General features: G+C 50.8%; 1 protein-coding gene across 1 annotated transcript in view; it reads left to right on the top strand.

Moving 5' to 3' along the window:
* Positions 1-362: 362 nt before the first annotated feature.
* Positions 363-19,579, top strand: part of CNKSR3 (CNKSR family member 3) — an 88,282-nt gene continuing 69,065 nt past the window's right edge. Inside the window, exon 1 of the mRNA XM_030886742.2 lies at positions 363-386. The gene's annotated coding sequence lies outside the window, so the exon portion shown is untranslated. The remainder of the gene's footprint in view (positions 387-19,579) is intronic.

Consider the following 19,579-nt stretch of genomic DNA (forward strand, 5'->3'; position numbering starts at 1 on the left):
TTGGACACTAACCTCATTTACTTGATGGCCTGCAATGTCCCTTCCCTCTCGCGTTCATTCTGCCTCCGGTGATGGAGTTGGAGGAGAAGCACAATGTCATGGGCACACAGCAGGGTCCCTACAGCTCCAGCTCTGTGCCCCCTCAGCCTGGTCATGCCTTGTTCACTGCCATTTCTTCTCAGTCTGGAGAAGGCTGCTGTTGACCGCGTTTTCATTCAACAAGGACGGATGGAGTGTCTGCGACGTGCCAGCCACTGCTGGAAGAGCAGAGAAGACAGCAGTAAATAGAGGAGACAGCGGTGCCTTTCTGAAGTAGACGCTCTCGTGAGGCGTCTACCCTCGACTCAAGACTCTTTCAACTCCCTGCCAGCCGTGCGGTGCCACTGGTGAGCTGTGCACCAGAGGACGTCCAGTGTCAGAGTGCTCGGGAGCCGGTCAGCAGGCCTGCCTTCTGAGGTGCCTCTGTGGGGACTTGAACCTCCAGCCCTTTGGTTAGCAGCTGACTGCATTACGCTATGCAGCACCCCAGGACTTCTGCAGGGGTGGTGGTATTGGCGATCTTCACGTGGCTTCGCATCTTGTTTCTCCCTCTCACCTTGCTAGCTTGTGCTTAATCTCCTTTGTACCCCATAGTGCCCTGGTGGCCTAATGGTTACGAGTTGGGCTGCTAACTGCAACGTTGGAAACCCCAGCTGCTCCACAAGAGAGAGATGGGGCTCGCTATTCCCGCAAAGAGTTAGAGTCCACAGTAAACCACAGGGACAGTTCTATCCTGCCCTGTAGGGTCGCTGTGAGTCGGCCTTGCCTTGTGGCACTGAGTTTGGGTTGGGTGAACTACTGTGACCAGATTTAAAGCAGGACACCATTGACTGGGCGGGAGGGGGGTTCTTGATGAAAAATTTGGTCTATATGGACCAAACAGACCGTTCCCTAGCTTGTCGTGCATTCTTTCAAACAATAGAGACAGTTTTAAAATGCCAAAAAAACGGGACTGTCCCGCCAAAAGCAGGACGTCTGGTCACCTTAGACTCCAGAGGAGGAGACTGACCCAAGATAGACCCTACCCTCATCCTGCCTTGGTAATTTGACAAAGGCAACCCTTTTCCAAATGGGATTGTCCCACAGGCACACCGATGAGGATTATCAGTGTGCATTTTTGACACAATTCAATCCATCAGACAGAGCACGTGCCCGAGCAGATCTCCACTTACAGATTCCGTGGCTGTAGAGCGGGAGAGGACAGGGGCCGGCCAAGGAAACCTGTTCAGAATAAACAGACCCTGAAGGATGATGGTTGCTGGCACCAGGTGACCTGGCTCTGGGTGTGCTGAAGCGCCAGTTGCATTTCTGAGGGCTTGGATGTCAGGTTGAGAGGACCCACCTGGCACTTGTCAGCTGAGGAGTTGGAAATGTAGAGGGGCTCCCTGCTCAGGTGTGGAGGAGTGTGGGAGGAGCTGGTTAAGATCTACAGATCAGAAGAGAGGCCATCTGGGCCATCCAGGTGTTTTGAAGGCTGGGGGATGAGTAGCCAGCAAAGGTTGCTGAGTCAGGTAGGAGGAGACCGAGGAGCAGGTGGTGCCCTGAGGCACGTGAAGAAAGTGTGTCCAGGAGAAGGGAGCAATCAGCTGGGTCGAGCACTCCTCTAGGTCAGCAGATGAGGACTGCGGAGACTTGGCCCTTTGTAGGTCACCGGTGAACTTGGCAGGCTGGCAGAATAAGTCCAGTGAACGATAGGGTCAGAGGGACAGGTCGTAGGGTCTTGAGACTTATCCGCCGAAATGGACACGGTGCCTTTTTCTTTTCAGTGTCACTTCATCTTGTTTTAATTCTTTGGCACACTCTAGTCAACTTTGGGATGACCCGATACTGAATCACTTGGCTCACTGACAGGGTGGCAGTCCACTGTGGATGACAGAATCCTCTATTTTTATCTGAAGAAGCCATTTGCTTTGTGACTGACTCAGTACCCGTGACTTCTGCGGGGAAGCATTATTCATCAGAAAGGTTTTCCCTCCACTTGTTTCCACGTGCCTCTGGCTGTGCCCATCTAGGAGTGAGAGTAAGTGGTGTTCGGTGTTGTTCCCTGTCTTAGCCATTTGGTTGCAAAGATCTGTTACAAAGAACCCCAGACCTGGCCGGTGAGTCACCTTCACGTGGTGTGTGATACCACTGAAATATTCAGAAGGCCGTAAAATCAAGGTAAGGAATGTCCATTCCAGCTCCCTAAGGGCCCTGGTGGTGTGACGGTTGAGCTCCGGCCAGGAACCCAGGTTGGCCGTTTGAACCCCTCAGGCAGCAGGCCCTGGTGGTCTGCTTCTCCAGAAGATTGCCGCCTGGAAAATACGGTGGGAGCGGTTCTGCTTCACTAGAGTCGGAAAAGATTTACAGGCATGCCGTAGGTGGAAGGCATTTGCCTGACGAGATCGGGGCAAAGGAAGGAGCCCCGTTAGCCTTGAGCACGCAGGAACACATTTATGGAGCACCTGCCATTGTGATGGTCTCTGAGGTGCGGTGAAGAGGATAGGCCAGCCCCTTGCTTCATAGACACCTCCACACAGGTGGAAGATAGAGCCAACAGGCCACCCCAGGAGATCTCCGAGGGGCTCTAACTCAGATGTGCAGGAGCAGGAGCAGGGAAGGCTTCCTGGAGGAAGTGACAGCCAAATCGAGATCTGTGGGATGACCAGGACGAGCGGGAAGCATGTTGCAGGCAGAATATCAAAAGTACCTTTTAGGGCTCAAATAGAAAGTAAGTGTTTAGAAAATGATGATGGCAACATATGTACAAATACGCTTGAGACACTTGATGTATGGATTGTTATAAGAGCTGTAAGAGCCCCAATAAAATGATTTCAAAAAATAAAAATAAAACAATACTAGTAATAATAATTGTTTTATAAGTATCTTTTTAGGATCCCGATCTCCCTTCTCCCCCCTTTAAAAAAAGTCTCCATAATATTCAGAGCTGACGGCTGGGTGGCCCAGCAGATGCACTTGGAAGCCACTCTTGATCGGATCTCATTTTGAAGCCACCAGAATGAGACCAATGCAAGTACCTTACTGACAGGACCTGCTGGGCGCCATCTACTGCAGAGACGGGTCTTCACCCATCTTCTTTGGGGGAAACCCCTGCCGATAGGAACGGGAGCCCTAAGAGAAGTGGTTTCTGGCTGACCCTCATCCATGTAAACTATACATGCAAACGTAACTATTTTGAAGTTTCTTACACATTATCATTTGCTTTAGAATTATGGCAAGCTTCATTTTTGCCTCTCTGTCTTGGTGGCATAACTGCTTCTACAGAAAACTAGTCAGTCCACTGTCGGGGCCCCTGAGTCTCCGAGGGAGAGAGCAGTGACGTGGATGCATGCAAAAAGTAACTTGACTTTCAGCAGTATGCATTCCTTTTGATCTGTGAAATGTAAAACTGATTGGAATTCTCATGGGAGGAAACATAAAAGCCCTTATCCTTTCATTGATCCCACTAGGATAAGTGGCTCAAGATGTCTTTGGCCGCCATGCTTATAGAGTCACGTGTCCAGGCCACAGACTCATAGCAACCCCATGAGCATCAGAGTAGAAATGAGCTCCCTGGGGTTTTCAGTGGCCCATGTTTTGGAAGTGAATAGCCAGGCTTTTCTCACGAGGCACCTTGGGGTGCACTCGAAAATTTAACCTTTTTGCTTCCAGCTGAGAGGCTTAACCATTTGTACCACCCACAGGTGTCTTTGAAACATAACTAAATCTCTCACTCTCTCTCATAACTAAATCTCTCTCTCTCTCTTCTCTCTCTCTCTCTCTCTCTCTCTCTCACACACACACACACACACACACACACACACACACACACACTCTACAACACTATAGGACAGGATGGAACTGTCATTGTGGGTTTCTGAGACTAAGTCTTTATGGGAATAGAAAGCGTTGCCTTTCTCCTGGAGAGAGCTACTGGTGGTTTCAAACTGCTGACCTTGCAGTTAGCAGCCCAACGTCTAACCACTATGCCACAAAGACTAAGACACTACTAATGCACTGGCTTGAGTTAAAAAGACTCAGAGTTTGGGTTGCCACGTGGTGGGGGAGAGAAGGGAGGGGTGGATGGAGAGGAACAGAGACGCCCCTAACAGGAGGCTGAGACAGGCGGAGGGGTTTCCACCTGGAGCCGTGGGTGTTTTGTGTGTTATCTATCACCTGCGATCTGCTGATTAATAATTCATCATTGTTTCTCACTTGGTATATAATGTGGTCTTTATTCAGTGTTACAATGTGATCTTCATTCAGAGTCCATTCAACAGAAGCAATGCCAGCGGGTCTGTGTTCTGAGACGGCTCACTTGTGGGCTCAGCAGAGACTAGTATTTGTAGGAGCTGGTTCTCCAGACAAGTCAGAGATACCAGGGAGACCACCACACCCTGGAGAGAAAAGGGGTCAGCAGAGCCCAGTGTGCCCTGCGTGCCCCCTGCACTGTTTAGCGTGAGGCACTTTGTTCTTCAGCCCTGGGAATATGTCCTCTGAACGTTTTGGACCCAGATGAATCATGCACTTGCTCTACCAGCTCCAGCAGCCACGTGGGTATCCATATTTCCAGCCTTAAACTCTACAAGAACACACAGGCTACACTTAAAATGATGGGGGCTGCTGATGGCTGGGGAGACACACACACACACACACACACACACACACACACACACACACACATACACACCCCACTTTTGAAGGGTGGAGCTGCTGTGTCTCTGGCTTCCCATTGTCCCCTGGTTGTTGTGGGTGGTGGTTAACTGTGCTCCAATCACTCTGGGTTAAACATCGACTCAACCCTGGGAAAGTTTCCCTTTTTGACATTGCAACATTGTAATCCAGTGGAGTGTGGTTTCAGAAATAATTTAGGGACTGAAATGGTTTTTTTTTTCTCCATAGTTACTGTTTACGAACACCCGCCCCTGGTGGTTCTTCTAGTCCCCCTCCCTCCCCTGCCCCTTGTGGTTTCTGTGTTTATGGTCCCTTTGGGGAGAGGGGGCTGTCCTTTAAGCGCTACATAGTTTAGGGATTTGAAATGTTGTTTGCAGCTTGCTTCTGCTTGCATCAGTGAGCTTGTTTCACGTCCTGACGGAGATTTCTTCCTGTTCCCCCCCCACCCCAATGGATAGTGCAATAATAATAATAATAATAAATTTATTGAGATGACATGCACTTGGGTTCCTTTTTCATATTTCCCGATTTCAAGACTAAGTTTTATCGTGGCACAGTTGTAATACGTGCACCCCACCGGAGGAATTCCATTTCCTAAAGCTTCAGTCAGATGATCCAAGGAGAAAAGGAACGTTTCCTAATGATGCACAAGAAAAGAAACGAAACCCAACCCAGGGAGGATTTCCACTGGAGGAGGTCAGGGGAGGCCGGGTCTAAGAACAGTCCACCGTGTTAACCGCCATCGTGGTCGAACCTCCAGACGCGATCCTGTTGTCGGGACGTGCTGCCGAGTGGATTCCGACCCACAGGACCGCTGTGGGGCAGTGGCTGTAGAAGTGGCGCGAGGCTGCCATCTCCCAGCAAGCTGCTGCTGGTGGGTTCCGCCCTCACCTTTCCGTTGACTGCTGATTACCTGGGCGCCACACCTTCCCAGAAGTGACAAATGAGGTGAAATCCATCTTTGAAAACAATCTAATTGTCATCAGAACAACTCGAGGAGGTTCTGTGGGTTAAGGCAGGTCGCATTCTCACTGTCGCCAAGCATGTTGCTGCTGTTAACTGCCAGTAAGCTGCTTGCCCAAGACCAGGCTGCTGGTCCACACATTGGAGAACTGCCCACCTTACCCTTCTCCACTGCCTGACCGCTGCCCCTGTGGCTCTTCCAGCAGGCTGGTAAGCTGACACAGCGCTGCTCTGAGACGTCGAGAATGGACTTGGCTATTTTTTACTTCACCTAGTTAACCTTCTCATTCTCTTTTAAAATGTATTACTCTCCTCTCCACCCAAATCAGATGAGTGAGTGCATTACTGTTTGCACTAGGTGGGCCATGGTTGGTGGCTGGGTGATCAAACACAGGCTCCCTGGAGTTAAAAAAAAAAAAAAAAAGGGACCCTGTTCACCTTTGCTAAGTAGCCCTGGTGGCCTAGTGGTTACCTGCTGGGCTGTTAACTGCGGGTCAGCAGTTCAGAGCCACCAGAAGCTTCTTGGGAGAAAAGGGAGCTTTTTCTGCTCTCGTGAGAGAGTTGCCGACTTGGAAATCCCACCCTCTCGCTGTGAGTTGGAATTGACGCCGTGGCGGTGAGTTTGAATCAGGGAGTCAAGCCAAACCTAAACATGGTCGCCAACAAAGTTGGTGTCGGCTTCCAGAACCAGGGCTGTCTCCGGAGGGACAGAGAGCACAGGAACGCGCTTAGCAGCCTGTAGTGTTCATCGCAAGAAGAGAAGATGTATTCACGTATTTTCATATTCTTTTTCTCCCTCCTCTCTCTCACAGTGGTATAAATGCTAGTAGTGTGTGTGTGTGTGTGTGTGTGTGTGTCTGTCTGTCTTTGGTGGGTGCAGTTCCTTATTCTCACACCTGTGGGGGCTGCTTGCTAAGTGTAGATTTTGATTGAGTCTAGCTGGGCTGCGAACAGAACAGCAGTGAGGCCCTCGTTTGAATCCTTGCCCTCTTGTTTGGAGGCCTTGGGCCGTGCACTGGGGCTCACATGCGCCAGCTATTAACGGAAAGGTTGGTGGCTCGTGTCTCTCTAGAGCTGCCTTGGGGGAAAGGCTTGGTGATTGAGTCCCCGGAAAACCAGCCATTGAACATCCTATAGGGCACATTTCTACACCGACACCATCAGGGGTCATGAGTTCACTCCATGACAATGACGGTCACTTAATAGATAGGTGACTGTGAACAAGTTACTTAACATGATTTAGTCAACTCGCCTAGCTGTACATTTGAGCTCCTGGTGTTACTACACTTTCGGTATTTACATTGAAGGTTAAATGAGCTAAAGCACATACCACAGTAGCCAGTATGTTAAAAGTGATTAATGAACTGTTAGCTGCTCTCTCAGTTGCAGAGATTAAGGGGATATTATGGGGAAAACATCACGTTTCCAACGGAATAGTTTCAGCATCAGATTAAACAAGTCCCTCCACCTCGTGTGAGTGGTGAGCTACAAATCAGCGAGAAGAATAGTGTAACAGAGAAAAAGGTGTGACTCATGTTGGCGGGCATGGGTTGTTATAAAGTGTCATTGACGAGAGACGGTGCCAATTATACCCCTTACACTTTTAAGATGTGGAGGGCTGATACCATGATCACTTAATTCCACTAGCAAGGTTTTGAGGCTTGCCAGCTGTTTAATAATGATTTTTTCAGCACGCTGTCAAATGGCAGCTCAGGTGGGGTAGTGGTTACAAGTTGGGCTGCTAGCCCTAGGGTCAGAAGTTTGAAATTACCAGGCCCTCCAAGGGGGAAAGACAGGCTTTCTACTCCTACAAAGTGCTACAGTCACAAAAACTCACCCAGGGCAGTTCTATCCCATTCTCCAGGGTCACTGTGAGTTGGCATTGACTCAATGGCAGTGAGTGTAGCCATCGAAGGAAGGAGCCCTGGTGATGTTGGGGGGGTGCATGCTGGGCTGCTAACCTTGAGGTCCTCAGTTCAAACACACCTGCCATTCCAGGGGATAAAGATGAGAGAGGACGAGACTTCCTGCTCCCATGAAAACGGGCAATCTCAGAAGCGCTGGGAGCTTATTAGGGTGGCTTTGATGTGGCATCGGCTGGAACAGCAGCGGGTGCTATTTTGTTTTGCTTTCATATCCATCAGGGGCCTTGGGGGCTCAGTGGTTGAGAGGCTTGGCTGTTCTAACCATCCCTCCAGTCACTCCATGGGAGAGCAGACTTCAGCCTTGGAAAGCCGGGGCATGGGATTGGGGCGGGCAGGTCGGCTCTGCCCCCCAGGGCCTCGGAGCCAGAAGCACGAAGGGGGCCAGTTTGGCTTTTTCATTAGAAGCCAGAGAGAGGCTCTTACTGAAGACAGACAGGTCCTTCCGGTTCATATTTCATGTTATATCAAAACCAGTGTCCAAGACCTGTCACCTGTCTGGCTTGGCTGTGGCTTTTGATAACTGGTGGGTGTGACCGTAATCCACGGGTGTGTCCCTGGTGTGGTGTGGGCACCGCTGACTCATAGTCCTTGTCATCACCTGGCCCAGCAGCTCCACATGGAAGGGACACCATTCAGCCAAGCCCATCCGAGGGAATCAGCCCACTTTCTTCCTGGGAGCCAGAAGTGGTTTCGTAAGCACTGGCCGCCCTTGTTGGCACTGTGGGAACAGCTAAGGAAGCTGACAACACTGTTCCCAAGTCACCAGGGTGACAGCCCTCTGTTTCAAGCTTCTCGGAGGATGTACAGGTTCTGTGTGCTAAGTGGCCAAACCTTGCTTCACTCAGTTTCCCGGGCAGTGCCCTTGGAGGTGGGTCTGCGTGATGGGGAACAGGTGTTGGCGGGAGAAGTGGTGGTTGTCATTGGCTGCCATCAGGCCAGCTCCAGACTCACAGGGACCCCCAAGCACAAAGCAGCAGCATGTGGCCGGCCCACGACAGGTTTTGGATCTGGGGTGTTTATTGTCTGGCTCTCGGGAGTAGATTACCAGGCCTTTCTTCCTGGTGCTTCTTAGACTGGAAGCGCTGCTGAAGCCTAGTCAGCATCCTCCACAGACACACAGGTAATGGGGCACCTGAGGTGGATGACTGTGATGGGAGCCTGCCTGGGTCTCCTGCAGAAAGGCAAGAATGCTAACATTGAAGTACGACCACCCACTTCCCGCAGGCCATGGGTAGGGAGCCGTGTTTTCTACCAAGGGCCATTTGGATAGTTGTAACATCATCCGAGGGCCATACAGAATGGTCAACTTAAAAATTAACCTGTTTGACGATTCACAAAGGATGACACCCGAATGGCTAAGAAACACATGAGGAGCTGCTCCTGTTCACCGGTCACCCGGGAAATGCAAGTCCCATCAACCACGAGATACCATTGAACACCCATAACTGTAGCCCACTTTAAAAAAAAAAAAAAAAAAAAAAGGAGAGCAAAAAGTGCTGGAGAGGGTGTGCTGGGATTGGAACTCTTTGCCACTGCTGGTGGGATCGTTGATCCCTAGAGCCACCGTGGAAGCCTGAAACAGATGACAAACGGAATACATGTGACCCAGCAATACCGTTCATTACTGGGCATATGCCCCAAAGAAATAAACATCACAAAGAGACATAGGTTACCCCATGTTCATTGCAGCACAGTTCACAATAGCAAGAAGTTGGAAACAAATTAAATTTCCATCAGTGGAAGATTGGATAACCAAAAAAAAAAAACCCTCTGGTATATACAGTGGAATCCTACGCATCCCTAAAAACAGTGATGAAACTATGAACACCTCAAGATATGGAGGGATCTGGAGACATTACACTGAGAGAAGTTAGTCAATCAAAAGGACAAGTACTGTATGAGTCCATTGCTGTGGGGACAAGCAGCAGAAGGGGCACAAGCTCTGGCTTGTAGGGCATCCAGTCTGCTGGCCAGAGGTGCCAGACAGCCTGGTAAAGAGACTGGCCGGTGCCAATGAACCATACACCATCTGCTCTAGGTGAGCATTTTCAAGGAGGGGGACGTCCCATCAGCTGGAAATGAATGGTCAAGGGAGGGGAAGGGGATGTTGTCTACCGAGTGGCTGCCATGTAAATCTGTATTGAGCTCTCTGTAGACAGGTGGACAGCCCTGTCAGAGGGATCTGATGAGGGAAAACGAGTCAGGAGAGGGCAAGGGAGCAAACACATCTGGGGGAACACAAAGGCATGTCTGTCGGTCGTAAAACAGGGCGGACTGACCTTCCGTTGGCAAGACTGACTCAACATCCTTTTGGGGACCGGGACAGTGTCTTTGGTGGTGTCCCCGAATGGACCGCATTGACCTGGGCTTCTGGGTGCTCCCCAGTGGCAGGGAATGCTGGGACGTTAAATCCTGGATCTCTGGGGCTCACAGCATGCTCCAGAGCTGATGCAGGAATGCCATTAGGTGGACTGCACTCTACTTCAGACACACTTGTAATTTGAGGACTTAAGTCGGAAAATACATGGTGTCAGAGGAAGCGATACCCTGCTGTACTGGGATTGTTGAACTGTTGGTAGGGGGAGAAATGTGGTATTAAGAGATGTATTATTCTGGCAAGCCTGTGATTGACATTCTCAGTGATGACTAAATTTCTCTGACAATTATTTGTACAAATAGTCCAGTCATGGAAGGATTGATTTTGTACAAGTGAATAATTCAGATACTGTGATATGGAGTTAGCTTACATTGGCCTAATATTCCTCTCTCAACAGGGCTTTAAAAAATTAGTACCAGGGGCTAATCAGAGACTATAATAACAGAAGATCGTTATGCCCCAGAGGAATGATCGATATGACTGTCTACCATAAAATAACAAGGAGGTTTTGAGAGGGAGCCAAAGGCAGATAAAAAACAAACAAAAACACAAATGCAGGAATAGGTTTTGGGTTCGCACTAAATCCTAGCTCCAACTTAAGAACAATTAGTTATTACATCATGGCCCTGCTCGATACTCGCCCTCAGGAAGGGAGCACAGAAGACATGGGTGCTGTAGTAAAGTGTGGTGAAGAAATGAGATGGTTCCTATCAGATAAAATAGCATCTGGGGTATTAAAGGTTTGTCTCCAGGCAAGCAGCCATCTAAGTGAGATGTCAACTAAATCCACATGGAAGAAGCACACCATCACCAGTCACTGAAAGACTGTGAATATATCATCTGAAATTGAAGGAGGGAATAGTGTCAGAGCCTAAATTGTGAGGCTCCAGTTTGCAGAAGGATATGGATGACAGTGGGAGCCCAAGATTCGAACCACAGAGGAAGCAGGCTCCCAGTGATCTCCCACTATCCATCATTGAGGGCTGGGAGGAACGTGGTTACTAAACAGTGCATTGGAGAGAGGAGTACAGAAGGTCAAAGGCATAGATCTGACTTGAACAGTTATCTGTTGATCGCCCCCCCCCCCCCTACATGCTGGACCTGATCTGGTTTTCAACATTTCCTGTATTTTTGTTTGTTCGTATTAGGGTGTATCTCAGAGGTGTTATGTCAACTCTTGAAGTTGTGTTATATGTTTTTCTGTTTTTCAGTCTGTGAAACACAGGATTGATGAACCTATAGGGACAGCAAGTAGAATAAGGGTTCCAGGGGGCAGGGTATGGTGGGGGTGGGGGAGTAAAAGGGAGACAATGTCAAGGAGTCCAGAAAGGAAAAGAATGTTTGGATACTGATTGTGGTAACAATTGTATAATACTGCTTGATAGGATTGAACTCTGGAATGATGGAATATAGGTATTAACTCCCAATTAATAATACATTTGAAAAAAAATAGAAATCCATATAAAAATTATCCTGTTACAGTTGGTCAGACATTAAAAAAAATAATCTTATTAGGGGCTTATACAACTCTTATCACAATCCATACATACATCAATTGTATGAAGCACATTTGTACATTCATTGCCCTCATCATTCTCAAAACATTTGCTCTCCACTTATTCCTCCCCTCCCTCATGAACCCTTGATAATTTATAAATTATTATTTTGTCATATCTTGCACTGTCTAATATCTCCCTTCACCCACTTTTCTGTTGTCTGTCCCCCAGGGAGGAGGTTATATGTAGATGCTTGCAATCGGTTCCCCCTTTCCACCCCATCCTCCCTCCACCCTCCCAGTATCGCCATGCACACCACTGGTCCTGAAGGGATCATCCATCCTGGATTCCCTGTGTTTCCAGTTCCTGTCTGTACCAGTGTACAACCTCTGGTCTAGCCAGACTTGCAAGGTAGAACTGGGATCATGATGGGGGGAGGGGGGAGGCGAGGAGGAAGCATTTAGGAACTAGAGGAAACTTGTATGTTTCATCGTTGCTACATTGCACCCTGAATGGCTTCTCCCCAGGAGTTGGTCAGACATTTAATGAACTCATCCCTGATGTGGGAGAAACAGCTTCTCCTCAGGAGGAATGTGTTGTTAGCTTAAGAAACTCCCTGCCTTCCAGTCCGTTCCAGCTCCTAGCGACCCTATAGGCCTGAGGAGAACTGACCTTGTGAGTTTCAGAGGCTATAAAAAGCTGCCATTTTGTATAGGAGTAGAAAGCCTCATCTTTCTCCTGTGGACCAGCTGGTGGTTTCGAACTGCCCACCTTGTGGTTAAGGGGCCCAATGGGTAATCACAACACTACCAGGGCACCTCATGTCATTACCTGGTATAGATGATGTTATACAGCCCGAGGGCCAGACCTCCCCCACCCTTGCCTTGGGCTAGAGAATGTTGGCTGTCTTTGAACAGCCGAACCAGAGTGACCAATTAGAAGCAGTGACTTGTGTGGACCGTTGGTGCCCAGAAGCCCCCTGGCTTGGGTGTGATCAAGGAAGAAGGTGGAGGTGAAGGGTGAGGTCTTGCCATATGCATTGCCACCGCCATTGCATCCATTCTGACCCAGAGCCTTGCTGTAGGATGGGGTAGAAATGCCCCCTTAGCCTTGGGGCTTCCCTAGGCTGTAAATCTTTACCGGAGCAGAAAACCTCCTTTCTTCCATGGAGTGCCTGTGGTTTTAAGGACCGACCTATGGTCAGCAGCCTGATGCCTAACCCACCGGACCACAGGGCTCCTTAGAGCGGTGCCTCAACCGGGAAAACCAAGGCAGCCTGGCACGTTGGCCTCTCCCTGACTCCCCAGCCTCCAGGGTGCTATTTGGGGGAAGATGCAGGTGCAGGGTTACATGTTGACTGCTGGGACCACCCCAAACTGCCCCCCTGTTTTCAGGCCTCGGCGGAAGCAGGTCATGAATGCTAGGAAACAGCTGCTTCTCCCGGGGCCTCTGCGAGGCACCTCCCTGGAGCAAGAATATTGATGGAAAGTCCCCTCTGACTAACCATTTGGGGGTGTGGAAGGTGAACTCTGCGCCCCTCCCCCCTTTGTCTCTCTGTGCCTCACGGATTGCACATTTTAAAAAATAACAGTCAATGAATACGGCGCTACTTCCTTGTACAAGTTTTCAGCAATACAACTCCCAACTGGTGGACATGACAGGGCCGCTCTCCATGCCACAAACCCTTGTCCAGCAGAATTGGAGGTGGGCCCCTTCTAGAACTTTCCAGGACCTTCGCGTGCATGTTTGCATGCGCCCCCCCCATCTTCTTTTGTTGTCACTAGACTCTTTCCTCACTCCCTGATGTGTGGTTTCTTTTTAAATTGGGTACCATCTGAAAGCCCTTCAACCTCACGGTAGTGAGACAAGCTGTCATTTTTATACAGTTAACGTCCTGAGATGTTATTTGGGTAAGGTGACCAGATGCCCTGCTTTTGGCGGGACAGTCCCGATTTTTAACAATTTTCCCTGTGTCCCGCGGCATTTTGAAAAAGTCCTGATTTTTGGAAAGAATGCACGACAAGCGAGGATATACGGTATTCGGCTGCCATGTGGCTATTTCGCCAGGATATGAGTTTGTTTGTTTTTTTTAACATTTTATTAGGGGCTCATACAACTGTTATCCCAATCCATACACACATCAATTGTGTAAAGCGCATTTGTACATCGTTTCTCAAAACATTTTCTCTCCATTTAAACCCCCGACATTAGGTCCTCATTTTTCCCCTCCCTCCCCGCTCCCCCCTTCCGCATGAGCCCTTGATAGTTTATAAATGGGTATTTTGTCATTTCTTAGGATATGAGTTTTATCAATGGTGTCCCGCTTTACCAATGTTAAAATCTGGTCACCTTATATTTGGGGAAATCGGGAGAACATCTTTGAGCCCTGCTGGTGGTGTGGCCCTGAACTGGCCACCAGCTACTCCGAGGGAGAAAGAGGAGGCTTTCTGCTCAGAGAGTTGCAGTCACAGACACCCAGGGGGCCAGTCTGCCCCGTCCTATAGGGTCACTGTGCATTGCAATTGCCTCGATGGCACTGAGGTGTGTATTTTGTTTTTAATATAAGGGGCCCAGGTGGCGTAGCGGTTAAGTGCTCAGCTACCCACTCAGCAGCGGTGCGGGTGGGCAAGCTGGCCATCTGCCCCTGTAAAGACTCCGTCTAGTCCAAACCCCCTGCCAGGGGGGCCATGGGGTCAGTGCCCCTGGAGGGTTCCGATACTGTAAACTCTTTACCTGTGTAGAAAGCCCCGTCTTTCTCCCACGGAGCGGCTGTTGGTTTCCATCTTGCAGTAAGCAGCCAAACGCGTGGCCCACTGTGCCACTGGAAAAGGAGGCCCAGAGCACCTAGTACACAGTTCTGGCCTGTCCCACAGGGTCCCTTGGAGCTGGAACCATCTTGCCAGCACCCAACAAGAACAGAGGAAAGTCTAGATGCTTCTTGGGAACATGAGAGTGTCCGCCTGCATTGAGGCTGGAGAGTGGATTCTGGGGGTTGTTGGCCAGGCTCGCTGACCAGGGAGAAGCCGTTTGCCGCTCTGAGGAAGAATGTGGGCCCAGAGCTTGGCCCACAGCTGTTTCGAAGTCTGTATAACAAAGGTCTGTTTGTGCCCCAAAGGGCAAGGTGATGTCCTGGACCTTTTGTGTTGAGGAGGGGGACCCAGAATTGATAGCGGAGAGCCCTGGGGAAGGAAGACGACCTGGTGATGTCAGAGAAAGCAGTGGCTTTCTAAATTTGGTTTTCTAAAGTTCTGCGTTTGCTGGAACAGGCTCGCACATTGGCGCTTGCCTTCCCCATCCCCCCAACCCCCGACAGACCAGCAGAGGCTGGACTAGGCGTCCATGGCTGCCGCCGAAGGCGAGCGCTTGTCTGGAATGCTGTGGAATAATGATCTCAGTGCCCGTGGGCTAGACGAGAGGGGAGACGCCGTACCCGCCTGTACATCGGCCTGCCCTCATTGCTTTTTCCAGTGCTCTGGTAGTGGCCAGGACCTGGGCGTCAGCTCACCTGTAAAAGCAACAAAACAGACATGCCCCAAGTCCATGTGATGTGCTCAGAGGGAGACATTGCCCCCCCCCCCCACACACACACATTGTGGCCGGGCTTGCTGGCCAGCCAATTGGTACCACTCTTCTTCTGTTGGCCTCTCCATGTGTTGTCCTCAAGAGGGACATATGTTCCCGAGGGGGGCGGGGGGCTCCCGGGGTCAGCCACTTCTGTCTGTTATTGGAACAGACTGCCACCAGACAAACAGAGGGGCCCTCTGAGTTCTTGGTGACGAGAAAGACGCTCCTTGGCAGTGCTGAGTCGTGTCATGACTTTGCGGACCAACTCCTGATTCCTAGATATGGTGATACATGATAGTTAACCATCCTCCCCCCGCTTCCACGGAGCTCGTGTTCTTGGGCCTGGTTAGAGAGCCTGCGAACATGGGTATGCCCTCTGATGGATGTGAAATTGCTTCTTAACCAAAACCAAACGTACTGTCATCGAGTTGATTCTGACACATGGTGACCCTATAGGACGGGCTAGAACTGCCCCTGTGGGTTTTCGAGGCTGCAACTGTTTATGTGAGTAGAAAGCCTCATCTTTACCCTGAGGAGTGGCTGATGGCTTTGAACTGCTAACCTCTAGGTGAACGAATAACCAGTACATCACCAGGAATCCCGGAAACGGCTTTGTACAGGCCACTAATGGTTTCCCCAAAGGAGCACTGGGGGCTCAATGATTAAGTGCTTGGCTGCTGACCTGGAGGCCCATGGTTCTGCCCCCCTCTGCTCTGTGGAAGGAAGATGGACAGTCTGCTTCAGTCCAGAGCCTCTGCCCAGGCCACCCAATGGGCGGGTACCATGCCGTGCCGCAGACTGCCTGAGAGTTGGGCTAAACTGGACACGTTGGTTTGGTTTGGTCAAGCGTCCCTCTGAAGGAGCCCTTGGGGCCCAGGGTTCAAGCCCTTGGCAGTTAACCAACAGATCTGCGGTGGAGCCTACTGCCGACCCTTGGGAGAAAGATGTGGCCGTCCACTTCTGTAAAGGTTATCACGTGGCAACCGTGTGGGCAGTTTGACTCCAGGCAGTGGGTTCTTTCATGCTGCCTCTGGCTGGTTAGGTGAACACACTCAAATGCTAAGGAAAGGGTGGAGGGCTGAGCCCAGCCCGAGGTGCCTGGGGAGAAAGGCCTGGCAGTCTGCCCCCCCCCCCAAAAAAAAAAAAATCTGTTTCTGAGAACCTTTTAAAAACACATCACCTCATGGTGCTGTGGCTAGGTGCTGTCGAGGCGATTCTAACTCATGTGTCCGTCCAGTCCCGTGCCATCCTCACAGTTGTGCTTAGGTTTAAGCCTCTTGTCTGCTGGTTTGTTGTCCTGTGGTGGCTTGTGCATTGCTGGGATGCTGGAAGTGATGCCACTGTATTTCAAGTACCGGCAGGGTCACCCAGAGCGCTGAGCCTCCAGACTAAGAATAGACTTTGAGGCACGTTGGAGGCCTTGGCCACTGAGACGCTTGTGGAGAGCAGCAGGCCCATGCCAGACACTGAAAATGTCACCTCGTCGTGGCAGAAAGGACTCACCCACACAAGATTTAATTTATCCCTTGGGGCTCTAGATTTAAATTCTGTGCGTTCCTTTATCCACTTGTCAGGCACACATACCTCAAGAGGCCCCACAGAGAAGGAGCCAGGGGCCAGTTGTTTGGTCTCCCTGCTGCCTGTGAGCCCCTCCCGCACCCAGCTGCTGCACTGCCCATGGTCACACCCAAGTCAGTAGCCTGTTGTGGGTGAAGGCAGACCAGTCCCGGGCAGAGGGACACCTGTCTGGGACCTAGCCTGACCACTCAATAATCCCTCACAGCTTGCTTCCTCATCTGAAAATCACAGATGATAATTCCCCAGGTGGTCATTACAAGCAAAGTAGGCACAGGCTTACTAGGGCTACTTACCGATGGGCAGTGAATGGTTTTCACATCTACCCCTCTACATCAAAGACTCTGCTTCCAGGCCTGGCTGGCATTGTCCCCTCGTCACCTCTCCCAACTACACAGCACCTTCTAGCAGGGTCGAATTTGCTTTTCCAATGTACAGTCAGTCCTTGACCAGAATGCAGGGCCCAGGCAGCAAGGTAAGCACAGGCTGACTTGTGCTTACTTTGGATGAACAGTTTCACATGTAGTGAAATCGTTCATTGGCTGTGGTGAAAAACGTTTACCCCGCGGGCCAGCAAGGAAGCACAAGTCGGTCTGTGCTTATGAGGATTAGCTGAGAATGGGGTGTTCCCTGCAGCACATGTTATAGGAGACCTGGGGGCTCAGCAGATGGTATTTGTGAGTGTTTGGGAGGTTTGTTTTTTTTTATATTCTTCTTGGGCCCCAGGTGCGGCAGACAGCTTGTCCTTGACGACTAATTCACATGTAGTGAAATTCACCGGTGATTGGTTCATATTCACCTGAGTGTGCCGCGGAAGAAAGACCTGGCTCCCTGCCTCCCTTATAGACTGTAGCCAAGAAAACCCTGGGTGGGGCTCAGGGGGGTGGTCTGTCCCTAACACGTGGGGTTGCCATGACTTGGATTCACATCTTCAGCGAATCTTTTTGGGCTTGCTTTACTGTGACATGAGGCAGCCCTGAGGCTGGACCCTGGGCTCCGTGAATCCCCACTCCATTGGCCGTGGTTAATATTCTGTGGCTGGCATTTGACACCAGGGATGTTTGCTTCTGGGTTCTCAGCCCTGCAGTGGCAGGTTCGCTTCTCTTCCTTCCCCACCATTCCCCGCAGGCTCGCACGCCGGGATCTCGCACACGTGTGGGGAGTCTGGGGGCTGGGGACCACACTCCACAGCCACAGAAAGCTGCAGGTTCAAGATCAGAGATTCCTGTGGCATGTGTGTGCACATTTTTAATTTCCACGTCAGTCCAGGTGCTTCCTCTCCAAGGGAAAATGTGAAACCCCCAGTGTCAGAGCACTCCCTGACTGGAACTGTGGGAACACACAGACCCTGGGTTCCCCGCACAGGTCCAGTGCACCCCACCCAGGCGCCTCCCTCCTTGGGGTGTCTCCAAGGGCTGGGCTGGAGCGGCCACCCTTGTCGGCCTGGCCTGACTCACGCATTCCTAAGTGGAGCCGTCAGATCTGTGTTTATGTGAAATATGGAAACGATTTAACCCCCTGTGGGAGGGGGGTACTCCACTTCAGCCAGTGCAGCAGGGCTGGCTGCTCTTGGCCATTTTTCAGGGGTCTAGGGCTGCAGAACTCTGCCAGGGGTTGGTGGAGAGTCAGCTGGCAGGTGGCACAGGGCTGGCAAACATTTTGTTGGCCAGACCCTCCCTCTGAACCCAGTCTCTGTCGTTGGTCAGGGAGGCTCTCCTTTCCAGAATACTTTAGTGCCCACCGTGGAAAACCAAATGGAAATAACCCATCTCCACCAAAGGAGACGGCATACCCTAATTCAGGCCCCTCTAACCCACCACAGGGTTTGCTTTCTGATCTCTGACCTTTGTTCTTCCACTGACCTTCAGCATGGGCATCCTGAGGGTGGAGGGGCAGGTTGAATCCTTTAGGGATAGGGTTCAGGAGGGCAAAATCCTCCCATTTCCGTCTGCCCAGCTGAAGAAGAATGCTGTAAGGTGTTGGATTCGCCAAGTGCTGCTTGGGAGAACGGCCACAGGCCACAGACACTGCCTTCCCTGCGGCCGACACCACGTTGTTGTTGCATCTTAAGTTGTCTTGGCAGATGGGCTTGTTTTCTGCATGGCCTAATGTGCTTTCCAACTGTACGGTGATAGCTGTTTCACAGGCCGTGAGCCGTGACTGGGTGTCAGGATCATGTTAATGGGGAAAGACCCAACAGGGCTTTGCCAACACACAGCTCTCAAGAAAGCAGAGTCCCTTGGACACATGGAGTTCTCAGTAAAAGGATGGCTGACAGGGTTGGGGGGATGGGATTGGTGGCTTCTTCATGGCAGACCTTTCCAGAGGTGGCGTTCAAATCAAAGGATGTGTGTTTTCTGCGAGGGCCAGGCTCTGAGGAGTGTCACAGCATGAGGAGTGGGACTTGCCCATGAACAGATATGGGGTGAGCTGGGGGACCGTGGGGCAAGACCAACTTGATGGGACAAAGGAGGGGTGTGTGGCTGGTGTCCGTTGTTGCTGTTAGCTGCTGTCCCGTCAGCCCCCCAACTTCTGGGAGAGCAGACCACACACTGTGATTTCATTTAAGGTTTGCATGGACAGATTTGGGGAAGTAGGTCACTGGGTCTTTCTTCTTGGCCCCCCTTCGTCTGGAAGTCCTGCTGAAATTGGGTCCTAAAAGGCCTGTGAAAGGAGAAGCCACCGCTGAGCCTTGCAGGGGGATTTGCTAGAGCTAGGGTGTTGGGGGCTGAGATAGTTAAAGTTTATTTTGCCAAACACGTGGGGTTAATTGAAGGGCCGAGAGATAAATGGCTCCGTGAGCCTCGCCTATATAGGTCTCTGGTCTCTTGCTTTGTGATGGTCGCACCAGGGTGCAGCTGCCTTAGCCAGTTCCCTGCTTCAGCTGGCAAGGTTCACTTCCTGCAGGACATCCCCAAGGAGAAGTCACATGGACCTACCCTGATGTAGCCCTGGGTGCTGGGGCAGCCGAGTGGAGACCCCAGCCA

This window comes from Echinops telfairi, unplaced genomic scaffold (assembly GCF_000313985.2).
Source record: "Echinops telfairi isolate 266 unplaced genomic scaffold, ASM31398v2 ScPeMD7_3533;HRSCAF=4204_0, whole genome shotgun sequence".
Classification (NCBI taxonomy): Eukaryota; Metazoa; Chordata; class Mammalia; order Afrosoricida; family Tenrecidae; genus Echinops; species Echinops telfairi.